The sequence below is a fragment of the Amphiura filiformis genome, chromosome 3, assembly GCF_039555335.1.
Source record: "Amphiura filiformis chromosome 3, Afil_fr2py, whole genome shotgun sequence".
In the NCBI taxonomy this organism is placed as follows: domain Eukaryota; kingdom Metazoa; phylum Echinodermata; class Ophiuroidea; order Amphilepidida; family Amphiuridae; genus Amphiura; species Amphiura filiformis.
In genome coordinates, this window is record NC_092630.1 from 3,346,511 (window position 1) to 3,368,571 (window position 22,061).

At 37.6% G+C, this 22,061-nt stretch overlaps 1 protein-coding gene across 1 annotated transcript in view; it reads left to right on the top strand.

Moving 5' to 3' along the window:
* Positions 1-16,429, top strand: part of LOC140147883 (uncharacterized) — a 37,081-nt gene extending 20,652 nt beyond the window's left edge. The window contains exon 10 of the mRNA XM_072169661.1: positions 16,273-16,429. The gene's annotated coding sequence lies outside the window, so the exon portion shown is untranslated. The remainder of the gene's footprint in view (positions 1-16,272) is intronic.
* The last annotated feature ends 5,632 nt before the right edge of the window (positions 16,430-22,061 follow it).

The following is a 22,061-nucleotide window of genomic DNA, read 5'->3' on the forward strand; positions in this document are numbered from 1 at the left end:
TGTAGGATGAAAAATTTGTTCTGAAACCAAATTGACTTTGATGAAGTAATGAATGATATGTTAGAAAATTATAAAGTCTCTTATGAATTATACGCTCAAAAATTTTTGAAAACACAGGTAGGATAGAGATTGGGCGATAATTATTACATAAATTGGAGTCTCCAGCTTTAAAAATAGGAACAACTTTGGCGTGCTTAAGCTCATCTGGAAAAATTCCATTTGAAATAGACAAATTAAATATGTGAACCAACAGAGCAGCAATCAGGTGTTTGACAGATTTTACAATATCAGGTCTAATTTCATCATGGCCAGGACTAGCACTAGATCTAAGAGAAGCACAGATTTTTATAACTTCATTTGTGTCCGTTGGTGTAAGAAAAAAGTGAATTTTGGGCGCTAAGAAACATTATTCAAAAAGTGATCAAAAGGAATGTGTGCAGATGGAATATTTTTAGCTAACTTAGGACCAATGTTGGTGAAAAAATCATTAAACCCATCAGCAATTATTTTAGGATCGGTAGTTGGAGAGTTGTTTATATCAAAACAATCAGGAAATGGTTGTTTACGATTCCTTCCTAAAAGATCATTAAGGATCTTCCAGGTTTGTTTGAGATTGTGCTTTTGTTCACTGAGTAAATTACAATAATACATTTTCTTAGAATTACGAATCAGACTGGTAAGAGTATTTCTATAATTTACAAGTGGCGCTTATTGGCATCAGTTGGAAAAGATTTGAATTTACGATATAACTTATCCTTACGACTAATAGATGTTAAAATAGCAGTTGTGATCCATGGTTTATGAGGAATACGATTAGAACTTTGATTCACACGTTTTGCCTTAATGGGAAAACAACGATTATATAAAACAGACAGTTTATCAATAAATAACTTATACGCTTGGCTAACAGATTCCTCATTTAGAACATGATTCCAATTTGTTAATTCAAGGTGATTTGTAAAATAATGAATATTACGTTGAGTAAATGAACGACCATATTTGGATCCAACAAAATTATATTTCAATGAAATGGAATCAGTAAATTAAAAATAGGGTAATGATCCGTGATATCAGAGACACATATACCAGACTTAATTTTCTACAAAGACATTAGAGAAGATATTATCAAGAATTGTAGCAGAATGTGACGTGATCCTGGTGGGGCGATCTATAAGCGGAAACATATTATGATCGAAAAAGTTTGTAAGGAAATTCTGAATTTTGGAATCAGCCGTGCTGTAAAAGGTCTAAATTAAAATCACCTGAAATATAACAATGTTTGTTTTCATTCGAAATAACAACAAGACAATGACTTAAATCAGATCGAGTTAAATAAATCAACATCAGTTCTATGAGCACGATAAACATTACCAATAATAATATTCTTACACTTGGAATTCATGATTTCTTGGTCGGGGGCAAAATAAAATTTCGGGGCACAGACGAAAAGTTGCAGTTGCATGATACAATACATAGAGACTGTATGACTTTGAGCTTCCCAAAAAAAGTCTTTTTGGGATGATGTGTGCGTGTAGCATGAAAAATGGTATTTTACACTATTTTCGCCCATTATCTGGCTGAAAAGGGCTCTATTGTTACAATGTGCGTGTGTAGCGGAAAAATTTTGTATTTTACACTATTTTGGCCCTGAATTTTGCTAGAAAAGGGCTCCTTGCCTTTTCTTTTCCTTTGCCCTCCTGATTTTCTCTTTCATTTTTTGTCAGAGGGGCACTTTTTCTTTCATTTTTGTCTGGGGGGGGGCACTCTGCCCCACCTGCCCCGGCTGGCTACGCTACTGCCCAGGATAAGGAGCTTATATTGCTAATTGTCTCATTTAACCTGTATGAAACTTTGGGAGCTGATTTTAACTGCGAAGGTCAATTGTGGAATGCCTAGGGTGTGCACTTCTAAGAAGGCAAAGTCCCTGAGTTGTTGTTAAACGGTTTATGGAATGATGTGGGCTGTAGTGGTGAGCAACAACCTGTGTTCATCGTCTAGGCATTGGGAGAGTGAGTTGGTGCAGCGGTTATTCCCTCGCCTTGCACCACTGAGGTCCCAGGTTCATGCCCCGGCGCGGCCCAAGGACTCAAAAGCCCCACAAATGTGCATTTGGTTTATCCTGATTCCATGCTCGCTCTCCCGGGTTATCTTCGGTTTCCTCCTGCTTTCAAAACTTGGGGATTAGTTGTTTGGTTGTCAAAAACTTCCTTCACCGAATGGAATTTGGGGAGCTGCATAGACAATTGGTGGATGTTACAATCTAAGTGCGGATAGGTTTGCGCCAAGTTCGGCTGAAACTGGCCTAGTTGATGCGATCTGATTGTGATGATTCACCATGGCAGCGATATTACAGCACTTTGATCCCTCTGAGATCTGGGAAAAGGCGCTATATAAAACACAGAAATTTATTATTTATTTATTGTGCCTATGTATAGCACACTATAAATCATTCTGCTTTTTTTCTTTACAATCGAGGGAAAATCTACCACCTGTAACCAGAGGGGGGGGGGGGCAAATGTGGGGAGGAGAGTTGTAACCCTGATCCCCCATTGAAGCATATATGGTCAACTCATTTGAGGGTGGGGGCAAGGGTTCCAATCACCACCCAACTGGTTACACCTTTGCTTGAAATATGTTTACTTTTAAATTGCAGATAACAATAAAATACAAAATAAATCATTGTTTTTTTTTGTCCTGTATTTTTAAAATAAGTTTGACACTTTTCATCAGAGTGTCACTTTTTTGTTGATATAGCGCGTACATACTGCGTAAATACAGAAGAAGGTTCCTCATTGGCTGGTTTATTCACGTTTGAAAATATTGACACCTATCAATCTGCGCAGTGTCGCGTGACCTGGTTGTTTTTTCCTTCGTCCCGCAGTGTTTGGGTATAATCCCTTTAAGGCGGTACTACACCCCTTGATAAATGTGTGACTATTTTTGCATTTTTCTCAAAAACTAATAAAACACTAGTAACAAAAGTTATGTATATTATACAGGGTGGGCCATTAAAAAGTTTACACTTTTTTCGATGGCTTATTTCTCAGAAATGAAAACACATATTGAAATAAGTTGAACATATTTGTAAACCTCTATGTCTGGACTGTCATTGCTGAAAAGGGCATTAACATCCATGGTCTAATTACAAAATGGCGACCATTTAAAGCAGAGAAGTCAAAACCACTTTGCACACACGTAAGACTATAGACAATGATCATGCATATTAAGTTTTTAGGCTTAAGCAAGTTTAAAAAAGTTTGATGACTCTATATGCATTTACTTGAGTGTCATTGCGGGGTCATCGGACTCATGCGTGTATGAGTTTTTTACTGTTTGAAAATCATTCACCTGTGAAATTGACACAAAAGGCTGATTGGACATGCTCATTTACATAACAAATACACTAGTTTTGGAGGGAACTTCAAATTTAAAATGCCTTGCGTGCGTTCTTGTCATTCATGTTAAAGATACCCGTGTAAGTACTTTGAGGTAATTCTTGCTGTTCAAAATGCGGCAGTTTACAAAGCAGCCGTCACAGGAAACAACCGGTTGATAGGACCGATATTCGTTGACCAGAACATAAATGGAAACGTTTACCTCGACATAATCAATGAGCCTCAACTGGTCCAAATATTTGGACAGCAAGCTAACGGGGCCATCCGCAGGGCGTGGTTCTTTCAAGACGGAGCGCCAGCCCACCGTCTTATCGCTGTTAGAGACAGATTGCAGGAGTTGTTTCCGCATCGTGTTGTCGGCCTTGGACTTCATTTGGAGTGGCCTCCGAGGAGTCCTGATCTGACACCTTTGGACTTCTGTCTCTGGGGTAATGTCAAGGCGTCTGTGTATGCCGAGGTCCGCCAAGGAATTTGCGGGAGCTGAGGAGACGTATTACAGATGCGTTCACAAGGATCCGACGCACCAGGGTTACTTCAAGAGCAGTTCACCATATGTACGATCGTGCGATGATTTGTATTCGCGAGCAAGGAGGCCACGTTGAAGGACGATAAGAACACTTTAAAGACAGAAGCATTTTCACTGTGGCATGCATAAATACGTGACTTTATGGAACCATGATAAGCAGTAATGAAGAACAGAACTATTTTTATTAGAGTCAAATATGATTTTACTTGTATTCTTACTTTTCTAGTGCAATATTTTTAATTTCATGACAATTTGAGACAAATAACTCATTTCCATTGAAGCACTGCTACGGTTTACATGTGTCTATATGAAGAAATAATTTCCGAAGAGAAGGAGAGACATTCCTGACACCTATTTATAAATTTATCTTGTTATATCTCTATATAAGATTTATGTTATGGTGCAATAACCATCATGAAGACTCGGGTATAAAATTATGCACATTATCTAGAATGCGACTGCAAACAAACGTTAACTGCGCAGATTATTTAAAGCTACTGTTACATATTCTGTTCAACTGGAAGCTAGGCTACATATTCTGTTTGAAAAAGAAATATTTATTTAAATATGGTTAATTTACAAGAGAAATATTGACAGAACTTTCATGCGTACTGTTATTTTTCTTCCTTTGTTCCTAATCCATTGTGGTGTGAACCAGCGACCACCATATATCGTGTGATCATCCGCTCCATTTGACTTACGTGTGTGCAAAGTGGTTTTTGACCCCTTGCTTCAAATGGCGCCATTTTGTAATTAGACCATGGATGTTAATGCCCTTTTCAGCAATGACAGTCCAGACATAGAGGTTTACAAATATGTTCAACTTATTTCAATATTTGTTTGCACTTTTGAGAAATAAGCCATCAAAAAAGTGTGAACTTTTTAATGGCCCACCCTGTAGGAGCAAGGAATCCAGTTCCTACCCTGGAATGTCAGTGACTCAAGACAAGTAGTTATTGATTTATTGATCAAATATTGATTTTCCCTCATTTTTGACTGTAACTCCACAACTGTTGTTTGAGCTGAAATAAAATTTTCAGTGCAGTAGTTGTAGTCCTTTCCCCTATAATATACATATCTTACTTGTCACCAATGCGCTATAATTTTTGAGAAAAATGCAAAAATAGGCACAAAATTGGCCAGGGGTGTAGTACCACCTTAATTGTTTGGTTGTTGATCATGTCACTTGTGTGATTAATCACCTCACCAATACCTACCTATCAGAGCATGAATCCCAGGGCATGAACCAAGTGTTTGACAATATGCTATTCCAGTTGAAATCCATACACCCCCTATGAAAGACATGACCTTAATATCCCACACAGGGGGTGTAGATATCAAATGGAGTCATCCATTTAAGTAACCCCATGTGAAATTCACACCTGCTGTGTGGGGATTAAGGTCATGTCTTCCATAGGGGGTGTAAGGATTTCAGCTGGAATAGCCCATTTTGCAGCAGACGACACTGAATGGGTGGCCCCATTTGAAATTCATACTCCCTGTGTGGGAGATTAAGGCCATGCATGCCCTCCATTGGGGGTGTATGGATTTCAGCTGGAATAGCCCATTTTGCAGCAGACGACACAGAATGGGTGACTCCATTTGGAATTCATACTCCCTGTGTGGGAGATTAAGGCCATGCCTTCCATAGGGGGTGTATGGATTTCAGCTGGAATAGCCCATTTTGCAGCAGACAACACTGAATGGGTGACTCCATTTGAAATTCATACTCCCTGTGTGGGAGATTAAGGCCATGCATGCCCTCCATTGGGGGTGTATGGATTTCAGCTGGAATAGCCCATTTTGGAGCAGACGACACAGAATGGGTGACTCCATTTGGAATTCATACTCCCTGTGTGGGAGATTAAGGCCATGCCTTCCATAGGGGGTGTATGGATTTCAGCTGGAATAGCCCATTTTGCAGCAGACAACACTGAATGGGTGACTCCATTTAGTTTCCAACAACTGTGTGGGAGATTAAGGCCATGCATGCCTCGCCTCCATTGGGGGTGTATGGATTTCAGCTGGAATAGCCCATTTTGGAGCAGACGACACTGAATCGGCGACTCCATTTGAAATTCATACTCCCTCTGTGGGAGATAAGGCCGTGCCTTCCATAGGGGGTATATTATCTCATGTTTACTTTGTTCATTTACATCACACACAGGTTGGGGTGTGTAGGTATTGTTCATTACTTGTTTTTCATTATTTGTTTTTTATGTTATTTGTTTTTCACGCTAAGGGCTCATATTGAAATACCCTACCACGTTTTCACACAGAAAGAAGGCAGGATTCCCCTCGCTAAGCGCGCGCCTCAGGAAAGCTTGGTCATATAACGGATAGATTATATGCATCAGTGATACACCCTGCCCAGGATTTTAACAAAAGAAGGCTAGCACAGGAAAGCTGCAGGATGGCGCACACCTTCCTGTGTAAGGGAATTTCAATATGAGCCCTAAGGGACTTCGGTGTAAAGTGCTATACAAGAGTCGTATTATTATTATTATTATTATTATTATTATTGTATTGATTTCATGCAGAATAGCACAATGGAAACAAGACTAAGCAAACCAAACTGAAAGGAGCAAACGTAATTCGGGCAAACCAAGCAGAAGCAAACAAACAAACAAACAAACAATTAACCAAATCCTATTTCACGCTTTCCGACATTTCCAAATACTGTGATTTTGCAACAATAGCATTTTGTAAAACACAATCCAATCCTGGGGGTACTTAACTCTATGTGACGGATATGTGCCTACCTGCATCGGGAAGTATTGAGCCTATCAATATAAAATGTTTATAAAAGGGGTCATTTGGTAAAAATTCTGAAAAAGGGGTCATTTGATCAAAAATTTCCAAAAAACGGAGCAAAATTGTTTTTTTGGTTCAAAATTTGCCAAATGTACAATACAAATTTGCTGAAATCGAGAATTTGAACATTCCATATCATTTTATGGTATGTTGATGGTCGTTGGGTAGCCAAACCTAAAAAAAGGATAGTCTAATATGACTTAAGGGATCCAAAATGAGCGTTTATTTGCGTTTCGACAGTATTTTTTGTGGGACATGAGAGCACCTCAGACCTATCGAATTGCATTCTGAATCTGAAGCATGTCTTTCTGATATCAAATAATTTTCATTTTTTAAAATCACAATATAATACAAATTTTATGACAAATTATAAAAATTTGATATTTTTCAAATTTTGATATATAACAGTCCTCAAAGTAAATTATATAAATCTAATGATATATTCTTAAAGTGTATGTAGCAGGGAGGAAAAGCCGACGGTCATTTGAAAATTTTGACCTTTCATATTGAAGATATGGATTTTTTTCCCAAAAAGACCTAATTTTGTTTGGTGTTTTGGGAAAAAAATCCATATCTTCAATACGAAAGGTCAAAATTTTCAATTGATCGTCGGCTTTTCATCCCACCTACATACACCTTAAGTATAAATCATCAGATTTATAAAGTTTACTTCAAGTACTGTTAAATATCAAAAATATCAATTTTAATGATTTGCCATAAAATGTGTATTAAATTGCGTAATTTCAAAAAATCTAAATTATTTGATATCAGAAGGACATTGTTCGTATTCAGAATGCAATTCTATATGTCTGATGTGCTCTAATGTCCCAAAATAAATACTGTCCAAACGTTCATACCCCAGCCCTTAATTCACAGGGATGTAAATCTTCAGAAAATTTCATGATTTCAGAAAGTTTTGCTTGGATCTTCCCTGTACAAAGTATAGGGAAATACCCGAAGTGAGCAATTGGCTTGAAATTTGCCCCTAAACAAGGATAGACATTGCATGTGTTGGTATGAGTGTAATATTCAGTGATGATGATCGGCCATTTCGGGCGCTGTTGAAGTCGGCTCCAAATTTTTAAAAATCTAGCTTGAAAATCGATTGGAAACCATTCTGCTGAATAACTTGATAAATATGTCAACACTAATGGCCGTTAATTGGGTAATTTTAAAAAACTACCCTAAGCGAGGATCGTTCTTAAAAAAACCACCCCTTCTATTAAAATGAGTGTTTTGAGACGCTAATCGCAGATCTGCACGGATCCGTCTGCATTTCAAAACCACCCTAAATCTGTGTTTCTAAAAAGAAAGGGCATAAAGGGCATTGGATAGCTGAACTTAAAAAAGGGTCATCGGATTTGCATGACTAACATACCCTTCACCTGTATATGAATACCTGAGTGGAAGAAGGGCCCAACTCCATCAAAACTGTTTTTGAGATATTAAGAAAAAACTTCATATTTGGAAAAGTTTTATAGACAGAATGTTTTCATCTTCAGGGGACCTTTAATACATGAACATACAGTATTACATACTCATGAAATAGATGCATTTGTAGGATTGTAGAAATTAGACTTGATTAGATTTTTTTTTTGATTGACAAATCCAAAAATACTCACTAGTTTTAGACTTTCGCCATCTTGGCTGATGGCTTCTTCAGAATGACCATTGGGATCCACTTTTCCCGCGGGATTGACCGCTGCTTCCGGCGATTTTCTCATCCCTCGGTGGCTTAGTTCTTATTAGTGGATCGTATACATGGTCTAGAGAGTAACTCCCGATGTCCCTGTTGACTGTTTTGTCGCCCCGCCTTCTAATCCAAATAGCTTCTCTGATCAGTAGAGTTTGTTGGTTTCCGTCTTTCTCTAGTAACTTAGGCTCATCCCAATTGATGACATGGTTCTCGATTGCGATGTGGTCAGTTATCACGGATTTGTTTTGTTCTGAGGTTGACCAGTTTATAAGAGGAAACTTCTAGGTTTGCTTCAGAAACTGAAAAGCGACAAGAAGATTGAAGAGAATCAATACAGGCTCTTATATCCTACTTCAGAGACAATACCACAGCTTTATTGCACCACTAAGATACACAAGGAGGGCAATCCCATCCGCCCCATAGTTGACTATATGGGCAGCATTGGCTACCAGACTTCCAAAGCACTGGCGGAAATTTTATCACCTATCATGAGTATTTTTGGATTTGTCAATCAAAAAAAAATCTAATCAAGTCTAGTATTACATACATTTGAAATTATATATGATGTTTCCATGGCAACAGTACAGGTCTTAATATGAGCTGGAGTTGGGCCCTTCTTCCACTAATATACTGCAAGTGTCCATTCCGTAAGCAGGTGTGTTATAAATAGCTACAGAAATTTGGTAATTATCCATTAATTGCACAAGTAGAGGCATGTAATATGATTATATGTTAGCAAGAAAGTTTATTGTAGTGAAAAGCAGATTTCATGGATGAACAAATTTCCTCTTTAACCCAATATTTGTGGAAGAAGGGCCCAACTCCATGGAGTTGGGCCTTTCTTCCATGAAAACCATGATTAAAGACCCATTCAGTGATAAATTGCTTAAAAGTGAAGGATAAGTCATTCAAATTGTCATTTGGTATTTTTGAAATGACAAAAGTTGGCACAAAATGAAGAAAACAGCAGTACGGACGAAGTTGAAGCCCCATTCAAATACATGTAGCTAATTTAGATACTGTCAGTATCTAAATTACAGATTTGTGTAAAATGTCTTATTTTGCCTTAAATACACGGCTTTCGGCTGAACCACTCGCAGGCTATGTTAGCATATCTATGACAATGACAAAGGTACCAAAATCTGAATTTTGATGATTTTTACGGTCGTCCGGATGAGCAAATCACTGAATGGGCCTTTAAGTGTGCATGGAAGACTATTTAGAGAGTAGATTTTGGCTCATCTTTTACACACAAGGAAGAACAGTCTGCTGGCAATAGAATGCTGGGTCTAACTCATTTTTGTAAAAAATTGGAGTTGGGCCCTTCTTCCACTCAGGTATTCATATGTAGAGTATCCTGCCCCCGCATTCTGAGAATTTGACAATAAAATCATAGAAAGAAAGGTAGTCATTGTGTAACTGAACCTAAAAAGGGGATCATTGGATTTACATGACTTAAATACCCATCACCTGGATAATGTAGAGTAATAAATTACTTTTTTACAACAGCAAGTTTGTGACCTGATTGGAAGGCAGTCGGGTATTTTGATTAAAACTTAAAACTAACTAACTAATAGATCATTGCTTGATGACAGTTAGTAGTGTAATGGGAGGTCATACAAAAGTCATACATGTATACGTTCCCATTTGACAGATTGGTGGGCTTGTAACCAAAATGGTAACCTGAGCTTGAGTCATTTTATTTGAAAATCATTTTACACCTCTCCCACTGCAATATGCATATTCTTTGTTTACTATGCTAATGTTACAATTGTTTTCAAGAGTAAATGTTACAGGGTCGGATCCAGGAATTTTTGATAAAGGGGGCGCCTTTTGGTCGACGACGAAAAAAAATGTGTTAAAGGGGGTTACCCCCTCGAAAACTCAACGGTTTTGGCCCATTGTTTGCTGTTCATGGCCGAATTGGTTCCTTTTTTTTAAATTTCTTACAATTTTTGTATTTTTAAGTTACCGGCGCCCTTTGCTTGTCAAAAAATAGAGGGGCGTGCGGATCGCCCCCTAAATCCGCCCGGTGTTACCCAAACGGTTACATTTCAAGCTGTTTCAGCACATCACATCAAAGCTCCCATTGGGTACCCCATTCCTTTTTTAAAGGAATTTTTATTTTACCATGCACTACTGGGCATCAATAAGGTATCATCAGTCACAATGATTATACTTTAAAACAGCATCCTAACTAGATTACCTGTGTTGGGCAGACACCCTTAAAGGTCACGTCCGTTGAAAGAAAAGTGAATGGATGAATAAGCTTACCTTGGTAAGTTAATGCTCTGCGTGCTAGCCATGCGCTTCAACGGAAAAAGTTCAAGTTCTGAAATATTTTCTCAAAATATCAAGAGCTATCGTAAGAACTACTGAACCAATACTAGGCTTGTTTGTACTCACTTTAATGCATTTTTCATGCTGATTCCAAATATAGTCATAAAAATTTACATATCTGAATTAATTGTTTTGAATTTAAAAAAAAAATTTGAAACTTGTCGTCTGCAGTCGACACCCGCGTGAAGAGAGTTAAGGTCAACTTGAATTCTTCGGGACTCTGGACATACACCCTATATGCTCTGGAGATGAGTACATGAGATACGCATGCACAGATCAGTCTTCAATTTCATCGTCTCAAATCCCCTGTGCGCATTAGTAAAATCGCCCGCTTTTTACGTGTTATTCATTTTTTTCCCATTGTTTTGTTTATTTTTTCCAAATCCACTTATCTCACTCTGAAATCGCCAGATGTCAAAATAGCCTAAATCGAAAATCTCAATAATATACTTCATCTTGACCATACAGTGACACCTCCTTGAGAGCTGAAAAGGTGGTGTGTTCTTGTCAAAAAGCTCGTCCCACAGATTAAAATTTAAAAAATAAATAAAAAAAAAAACTCTGAAAAAACACATTCCACAATAGGTTTTAACATGGAGAAGAAAGAGTTTGGTTAGTATTCTTTCAAGTACCTTGGTCTACAAACCTTTTGACCCCCCCCCCCCCCCATCTACTCCCCCACCCTGACATTTGTCAAGGTTACAGTTTTCAGACCAGTGCCATAAAGGTCATTCACTATTCACTAAGATAGCTCCTCCATCATCCAATTTTATGGATCATTAAATAACCCAATTAGGTTATTTAGTGATCCATGAAAAGGGGGCAAGGTCAGTGGCGTAACTAGACAAACATAATAAATGAGGGGGCAGGCATCGTTCATGCTGTTTGAGTTTGTAAGCGCCCGTCGACACGGGGGCAGGGTCTGTTGGCGACAAAAGAAGTTTATGGTAGAAACAAAAAATTTTGACATATTGAAGCTAAACTGGTGACATATTGTACAAAAGTTGAATAAATGTGTGTGAAGCCCGCAAAAATCAGATTTTTTTAGGTTAACATCAGTGACCAAATATGAAGTTAATTAATAACTCTCAGAAGTAGGCCTACTTTACCTTTTTCATTTTGGGGGGTGGGCAAGCTGGGGGAAAGGGTTCAAATTTCCCCCCCGCTAGTTATGCCACTGGGCAAGGTAGCTTTGTAATGCTTTATTTTATTTATCAATAAACTAGCTGTGCAAACAAACAAATGAACTTAATCATTAGAAATGCAGGATACAGTAAATTGGTATACCCAGCAAGCACGAAATGTTTTTAAAACATTTTAAACTGGTTATATTTTTGGTTTTGGTAAAACGTTTTAATAACATTAAATGTCGACCAAACATTTTGTCAGCACTTAATTATATAACATTAAAAAATATTTTGGAATGTTATGAAAAATTTTATACCCTTTATTCACCCTCTAAGTAACCCAACATTTAAACGTTTTCTGGCAACCTTTTCTAACCTTTTGCGAATAATGTGGAAAACATTTTGTGTTTGCTGGGTAATTTATGAATGTCTGACTTGTAGTTTGATTGAAAGCATCTACCCACAAATCCAAGTACTTTTGTACGAAACGTCAGTGAATTATTTTATATTAAAACATCCTTGAACAACACCTTTTTGTTCAGTTTCTTTTCACAAGTTGCACTCAGGTGTTCAATAGACCTCTTCAAATCAAAGTTTTATGAAGAGAGTTGTTTGTTTACGATGTCCCACTAATAATTCTAAGTCATGTAGTTGTTGTGTGCAGTACTTATGCTAGTTGTCATGGTTGCCAGGGGTGTAGCAAGAGCATCAGGGGCCCATGGACAAGGAGCAGCACGGGACCTTTTAATCAGGGCGGGGTTTAGCTTATGGGGGCCCTGGGCCAAGCCAAAATTTGGAGGCCCCGAACTCATGTGCCGAGGAAGGCATGTGCACTCATGTCAGTGGCCAAGTTTTTGTTTACGTATAATATAGAGGGGGACTAACATATTTTGATCCGATGTTACTATGACATTTGCACGCAAAGCATGCAAAAAACTTCAATTTCAGACTATATTAGGCCCAGATCAACGTGAATTTTGTTTTTAGAACCTGTGCGAAACTCGAAATTTTTTACAATTTTGCCCTGTTTTGGCCAAAAAACATGCTGTTATTGGGGTTAAAAGAAAGATGCATAGGGAAATTTGGGGGGGCCCTGGACCCGGGCCCATCTGGCCCAATGGTAAATCCGGCCCTTTTTTAATTTTCGCTTTTGTGCTCGGGGCCCCTTAGACCCTCCCTCGGGTCCGTGGAGAACGACTGGTAATGTAGATTACATAGCATTAAAAATCAACCCAAAACACGGACCCTCCCAGTCTGTAGGCAATTTGACTTCCAGCTCCCACAAACTGCTGGAAGTTCACTTTTACGGATTTGGAGTCACGCAATCTTTCTATATACCACGTCCATGTTTTCACTACATTAACGTTTGTGTAGCGACTAAACAACGATATTGTATCCGACCAATCAACGCAGCTTGGCAGCGGGGATATTTGAAAAGGCTTCCCTAGCTAAATAATGTGCAAACATTTGCAAACCGCACGCGATAATGTACGCATAATATGGACAATAGGCCTAAGTCCGAGTCGAGTGGTTGCCTTTTATTATTGCGCGTACCATGGGTCTATCAGACGCGTGCCACTTGAGCTCAATACCTCTCAGTTGTTGACAAGTGTCCCATCCGATCTTGCGCCACATCCGCGGCATAGCTTTGTGCTACCATATTTGAATTGAAACTGGGGCGGGGCTTTCGTAATTGACATCGGAATCACCGTGCTTCGTTGAACGAATATTTGGAAGTGAGATCTCTAACAGATTGGACCAGTCTCGGAATCAGCGCTCAATGGACTTTCGCGTTCACGAGTATATTTCTATATTGCTGCATGGTTGACTGTGGTGGGTGTAATTAGTGGCGTCGATTTGTGGATGAAGAGGAATGGGTTTTTGGCATTGAAGAAAATAAGGGGGGGAGTTGGCATTTTTTTTCATAGGGCATTACGTAATTATTTATTGTTACATTATCCAGAGATGGAACCGAACCGAGACTGGGGAATCAGCGCTCAATGGACTTTCGCGCTCACGAGTATATTTCTATATTGCTGCATGGTTGACTGTGGTGGGTGTAATTAGTGGCGTCGATTTGTGGATGAAGAGGAATGGGTTTTGGCATTGAAGAAAATAAGGGGGAGTTGGCATTTTTTTCATAGGGCATTACGTAATTATTTATTGTTACATTATCCAGAGATGGAACCGAACCGAGACTGGGGGCCAGTCTAGGGGCCCCTGAACCCTCAGGGCCCATGGACTTCGTCCACCCTGTCCCCCCGCTTGCTACGCCCCTGGTTGCGCGTTGCATAATGGGTGTCGGGGGGGGGGGCACTCATATTTTTTGGTAGCGGTGTAGTACCGCCAGTTTCGAACTTAAGGTCTAGGGAACTGATCGACCGGCAAAAAAGGGGGTGTTGAGAACTGATCTGCTGCCAAATTTGGGAGTCTCAAGAACTGATCCAGGGTAGTTTTAAATTTTGTTGCATTTTTGCCACAGATTTTTTGAAAGAATCATATTCCATTCTTGTCAAAAATTGTGCATCAAATAAAGTATAACAGGATCAGGAAAACTATTTTAATCCAAACAGCATTACTATCATATTGTGAAAAACCAAGTAGCAGAGGTATTAGCTCAATATGTACTCCTCTTTTTGCCAAACGACAAGTGTTTCTGGAATGCTGCTAAAATAAGAAAACTTTTAATGCTAATTTATTGCACATTCTAGGAAATAGCCGAGTGAGAGGGTTTTCAATGAAATATTTTTTGTGTCAAAATTGAAGCATCCTATGTATAAAAGAATATATGAATATTTACTGCACATCATATATAACGATTTGTGATACCCAATTGTGGCACATTTGATGTCGTTTAAGAAGCAGCAAATTTTATTTCAATTTTATATGTGCCAAAATATTTTATTAATTAAGCAAGAATAAGGAAAGAAAAAATGTTGAAAATTCTATGTAAAAATTACATTAGACCCCGCCAAAGATTACTGTTTCGTTTTTATGGTAATCTAATCTTTTAAAAAAAAAAAAAAAAATTGAGGTCTAATGTGGAATTTTTATATAAATGATAAAAACAACGAACCTGTATACAAGAAAAATGGTAGGATCCCACACACATCCGATTATACCGACACACATGTATATACGATGTACGAGCGCATGTGTCCGGCGAGTAAAAATCGATATAATGTACCATGTAGAGGCCCATTTATTGGCTGATTTTTGTACATGTAGAACATGCAGTTAACAACAATTGAGCGCTATTAATACACATTAATATTTTAGGCAAATAAAATTCCAAAATATAGTACATTTTCTGCCTTTGCTTGTCACGTGGTAGGCCTATGTTGAAGTTGCGATTATATGTTCAAATAAGTTTCAAATGGATACCAACAAGACAAGTGGCCGAGCGGTCCAAGGCGCTAGGCTCATAGAGTATCCAAAGCGGTGCGCCGTGAGTTCGAACCCTGCCTCTGCCAAATTTTATTTTACTTTCTTTAAATTTCATATTGGGGAAATGTGACTGGGAGAATTTATGTATGGCGTGGAGTGGTGTGCTCAATATGCTAGGAAAATATTTAAATCGATGACCCCAATGGTTAACATTGGTTATATGCTGTATTTTTGCCTGAAAGGGTCCGAATTAAATAGTACTGGATATCCGCCATCTTATTTGGTCTACTGAAAATGCCCAGCAACTGTCAATCAAATATGGTATAAGTCTGTTTCAATATTAAAGCAGTACGCACAAAGTTGTCGTGCAAACATACGTAAATTTTAGGCTGAGCGTTTGTACTGAAAATGCCTAGCAACTGTCAATCAAACTGCTGTGAAGCGACTTCACTCTTTATACAGACATCTACCTCCAACTGCATCATGAATATGAATGTGCTTAATTGCATTATTTTTATTACTTTTAGTTAAGGATTAAGGGATTAAAATGATGATGAGAAAGAGTCAGATACCAAAGTAGATCATGAATATTAATGAGCTTATTTGCATTATTTTTTATTTACTTTTAGTTAAGGATACCGGATTCGGATGAGGATGAGAAAGAGGAGGATATCAAGTCACATGCATCGCCCACTCCATCAACTGAATCATGAATATTAATGAGCTTATTTGCTTTATTTTCATTTTACTTGAATATTCAGATGATGGTGAGCAAGAGAAAGATACCAAGTCACTTGACTGTGACATATGAGTCTGCCATTAGCTGCATCATGAATATTAATGAGCTTATTTGCATTACTGTTTAGATTCAGATGAAGGTGAGAAAGAGGAGATATCAAGTCACCTGCCTCTCCCACTTCATCAACTGCATCATGAATATTATATGTATATTAATGAGCTTATTTGCATTATTTTATTTACTTTTAGTTGAGGATTCAGATGAAGGTGAGAAAGAGGAAGACAACAAGCCCCCTGAGTCTCCAACTCCATCGCCTACATCATCGTCTTCATCCTCATCAAAGAAGAAAAGGGAATGTGCCAATTGTGGGAGTGTTGAAGAAGTCCGCAAAACTTACAAAGCATGTCAAAGGTCAGAATTTGTATTGATGTAAAATAACTAAAATTAATTGGAGGGCATAGTAATATGATATTATATCTAAATTTGATCTCATTAACAAGGAACTAGAAGAGGTCAATAATTGGTTTAAAGCAAATAAGCTGTCTGTAAATGCAAGCAAGACAAATTACATGCTACTCGGTACAAGTCGTAAAACATGTATTTATAATGATAGTGTTAACATTGTATTGGATAACACGAATTTGGAAAGAGTTAAAAATACAAAATTTCTTGGAGTAACTATTGACGAGAACCTGACATGGAAAAATCATATCGATAACATTGCAAAAAACATGTCTAAGGGTATAGGAGTCATTAACAAAATTAAACATTTCGTACCTGAGCATATTCTATATTCATTATATTGTACACTGATACTTCCTTATGTTAATTACGGTATTATAGTATGGGGCAGCACTTGTAAAACATACTTAGATAAACTTTTCAAGCTGCAAAAGAGGGCACTTGAATTGTATCAAATAGTCATTACCTAAGTCATTCCGCTCCTCTGTTTCAGAACTATAAAGTACTTAATGTCTACGATACCTATGATCTTGAATTAAGTACTTTTATGTATAAACATTTTACAAATCAACTTCCAGAAGCATTTCAAAAGTATTTTGTAAGGCAGAGTACTCTGCACAAGTACCACACGAGAAATAATGAAGATTACCAGGTTCCTAAATCTAAAACAATTTCGCTCATAAAACCTTAAAACAGCGGGCCCAATTAAGTGGAATTCACTTGAGAAACATATAAAGAATATCAAGGCGATCAAGCATTTCAAAACCAAAGTGAAAGATAATATTATTCTTAATTACATTTAGTATTTTATCTAATTTCCTTGTACGGCTTAAAGTAATTCAATTGTGTATCGTATTATCTGTAATATAGTTAATGTAGTATTGAATTTATCACGGTAATTTTTTTTGCATATTCTTGATCACAAAACAGGCTTTTTTGGTTTTTTGGTTAGGGTAAATGAGGGGGGTGGGTTGTGTATTGACATTTTTGGTATATTTTGTTGTTGTTGTTATTTTGAAACTTTTTGTTGTTGTTAGGACAGGGGGTTCTTAATACAGGCCATCCGGCCTTCCGAGAACCTCCTCATTCAATGTATGTGTTTAATTGTTGTGCTGTTATATTTTATATTTGAATGAAATAAAGATGAATGTTGAAATGAATGTTGAAAGTAAACTTTAGTTCAAAATACAAAAAGTGAACAGTAAATAGTTGAAAATAAGAAAACAAAATCAAAATATATGGTTTGCCAACTGTTTTTGAGTCCTGAATCGCCTTTTCTGTTTTTTTGCTACCAGCAGAAAACTTCCAGCCAGTTTATGGATAAATTATGGTAGAATTTCACTAAGTAAATCACATTCTTACTTAATATGTACTTACTGATGTAATTTTGTAGTATTTACAGGTGCTGCCATAATATATTGGATTTGACCCACAATCAAAGAAATTAATGTTGGCACACTCTGACATAATAACTGTAAATTGCTGCCCCTCTCCCCAAATTCAATGTTGATGAAAGCAATTTTGACATTGGGCTCTCCAGTCCCCCCACATTGGTTGAGGGGAATGGGGGAGGGAAGGGGAAAGGGGAAGGTTTGTACTTCTCATCAAACATAGTTATACTAATTTCACTGAACTCTCAGAGCAGCAATGAAGAGTTTCAACATATTGTCAAAGTGTGCCAACTATTTATTTCTTTGATTACAGAAACAAACTGGAAGTGACAAATACTTTGCGATTTTATCCCTGATTTTTAAGCTTTTTTCACTGAAAATATGCTTCTTATAAACGAACCCTTTCAAAAAAGTTTCACACCCCAGAGAGTTTCTCCCGGGAGTTTCTACAAACAATACGGTACCTGACTGTACCTCTTACAACATCTTTCTTGACCTTATTATAGATGCAGAAAAAAAAAGGTGAAGAAGATTAAATATTACTGCAGTAGGACATGTCAAGGTAAGCACATTTGAGCGGGCTTATTAAGCCCATTGGCACTACTGCCTTTCTTACTACTGCTTTTGACCTTCAAAAGTATCAACACTTTCAAAGGTATCAACAATCTCACACCTGGTTACCTGTCTTCATTACTCATTCAGTACAAACCAAGCAGGGAAAATTTGCGCTCCAGTAGTAATTTTCAACTTCAAGTTTATCGTACTCGACTGTCAATAGGGGACCACGCCTTCAATGTTGCTGCCCCACGCCTTTGGAACTTGCTCCCCCTCCATATCCGCCTTTCACCCTCAGTCAATATTTTCAAGAAATTGTTAAAAACTCACCTTTTTCCATCTCAATAATGTGTTGTTCCTTATATGCATCCTAGGTATTTGCCTACATTTATTTTGTCATTATATTTGCTTTGGGGTTTTTAAAATTGTACTTCTTGTATTTTAATCATGTTGATAGGGTCTATTGATGATTTATCGTGTTGCTTTTTAATAATTATTGTTGTACATGTAAGTGATATTTATTTTTGCTGTATAATTTTATATTATTGTGTTTTTAACCATGTTATATGCTATTGTACAGCGCTGTGGTAATTTTTGATATAGCGCTCAATAAATGATGTGATATATATATATACAGTACCTCTGATTGGTTAATTACATGATATAAGCATCTGATTAACCAATCAAAATTAAGCTTTTATATCTTTAGCAATTTTAACCTTAATCCGCTTCAGTCCTACGAACTATTCTTACCATATCTCTGATTGGTTCAATACATGATATAGCCCTCTTTGTAACCAATCAAATTAGTTTTTAGAGGCTGATAATATGGTAGTGCCTCTGGGGTTAAGAGTCCGTACTCTGAATAGCCTTTGTGTAATTCTGTGTTAAATCCGCCACATTGGTTTGTCTCACATGTAGACCAAATAATGTACCTCAAGCATTTATCAGCAGAATCTTGAATCAATTGAAATCAAACTTTGCATCTGTAAATTTTACAAAGGCTATCACATTGCTTAGCCCACACTATCGACAAAATGATGGAAGACATGACCTTACTCTTAAGGAGAGTCTAAAAACAATTTTCAAAAAACTCTGAGAATCTAGTACATAAATTGATTGTTATGTTTTGTTTTGAATTTTCTTAAAGTGAAAGATTGGGATGCCAAACACAAGAAGGAGCACCGTGATCTTGCGAACGAGATTAAAACGGCAGAATTACAACAACCAGAAGGTGATGAAGACCCAGAAGATGCTGCCGTCGCACAAATAGTAGAACAAATTAAGCAGTTACATAATTCATGAGAGTGTAGTAAACCTTTTATGACTCCGTCATTATAGTAGGCAGCTCCATTTGAAACTCACCCTCCCTCTGTGGAAGATTCAGGTTGAATCTTTCTCAGAGGGTGTATGAAATTCAAATGGAGCTGCCTATAAAATGTGCTAATTCCATTTAAAATTCATACCCCCCTTGTGGGATATATTTCCAAATCTTTCACAGGGGTAGTGTGGATTTCAATTAGAACAGCCCCAATGCAGCGTAAGTTAAGCCTAGTATCCAAACAAATCCTCTACAAAGCTTAATACCCACCAGCCCTACTGGGCATTCTTGTATGTCTCTGATTGGCTCAATACTTCATATAGCTCTCTTTGTAACCAATTAAAATAATTAGCAAAAATCTGGACAATTTGAAATGCTGGTATGCATGCTGTGAAACATACAAAGTAGAATTTTGTCCGTACCCCCTCACTCAGACCAATCAAGCTAGTCTTGAAGTCAAAAATGAATTGGCAAATGCAAATGTGGATACTTCCTTGCACTGTGGACCACAATGGCCTCATCCCAATGTCATAGTCCAATAAGCTCAATTAAACACTCACAGTGCAAAATTTGACCTCAAGTTGCAGAGTATGAGTTTTTGTACCCAAATTTTCTAAGGTCAGTCAATGAATGTACAAATGTATCAGGGTTAAAGAACTGTGCCCTGATAGATGAATATGTTGTGGATCCTAGTGTTGGTAAAGCAAGAAAAAAGTTTTAAGTTTGACTCGGCATCTGGTATGCATAACTTCAAAGGCTTTTTGTGTTGTATTGTTAAAAAAAACACAAGCAAATATAGGAAGAGGCCAAAATGTAATGCATAGCGTTTAGGGAACAATTTTGCTGAGGAATAATGTCTGCTTTTGTTTATGCCATGAAAGTTCATTTTGAGGGTCTGTTGATTAAGCGTATCAATTACTACTATTTACTACTGAGTGCAATGCTTTATAAGGCATATTTGTTTGTTTGTTTGTTGTTTGTTTACCTAGCTTGGTCTGTAAGGGACACACACGCTTGGGTGAATTGGTTATTGATAGGTTATGAATGGAGAATAATTGACATCATGGTTTTGTTTGAAAATAACAGTCCTGTGCACTTCCTCATATAGACCATTTTGTTGGACTGTCCAAGATTGGCAAGGTGTAACATATTATATCACATTGCAAGAAATTTAAATCCCAGATGATATCCCATCATGCATTGGAACTTTGCAGATATTCCGCATGTCAATACCACCGGTATAACGTGGGACGGGGCAAGCTGCCCCCGTGAGAAGTCTTGCCTCCCTTCTTGCCCCCCTCCCCAGTGAGAGGCCTTTTTTGTAACTTTTAGCCCAGTTTTGACCAATTTCATCAAAGTTTGCCCCTCTTGAAATTTGCCTTTTTTCAGACTTTTGCCTGAATTCAGGCTATTTTGTTGTCCAAATTTACAAATTTTTATTTTTTCAGCCTGTTTTGGGCATTTTATGACCAAATTCACATGCTTTTTTCAGGCAGTTTTCAAAAAAGCCATTCTCATTGTCTGCTGAACTTTACTACCACTGGATTTTTTTTTTATTGATGACCTCGGAAAAGCTTATGAATTAAAAATAGCGCTTTGAACCCTGTATTCCAGCTAGAGTTCAAAACACAATGTATAAATATGGCCTATTGAATTGTAGGTTGTTCTCACATGAATTGATATTAATGAAAATAGTATTAATCTATTTAGTCATCAGCAAGTTGGCAAATTTTTAGTTTCTGTTTCCAGACAAATGGCGCCTGTCGGAGAGCAAGGTATTGATTGATCCGTCATTGGACTATTCCAGATGAAACCCATACACCCCCTTCGGAAAATATAACCTTAATCACCCACACAGGGAGTATGAATTTTACATTAGGTTAACGTGAATCTACTCTCCCTGTGCAGGAGATTAAGGTGGCACGCAGGATCGCTCAAAGTTGGAATTTTTAGACATTTTTGTATTGTATCTTTAAAAGTAATGATGATAAGCGCATAAAATTACACAATTTTGTTGGTACACCAAAAGAAGGAGGAAAGAAAGTAAGAAGAAGAACAGAAAACTTTTTTTCTCGGGTGTGGTTTCGAACCCCCGACCCTTCGGGTGCCATGCCCGTGCACTGGCCTACCTTGCCACGGGGGAGTAGCTTGCCCGGCCAAGCTTTCCGTCCCCATATGACTGTTCGCATGATGACGCAATAGCATCACATGGGATACCTGCTTGTGCCTACGCTTTCTGAATTGAGGTTTTTTGATGTTTAGTAAGGTTAGGGGTATAATTTTCATTGATTTGGATATTTAGGGTAAG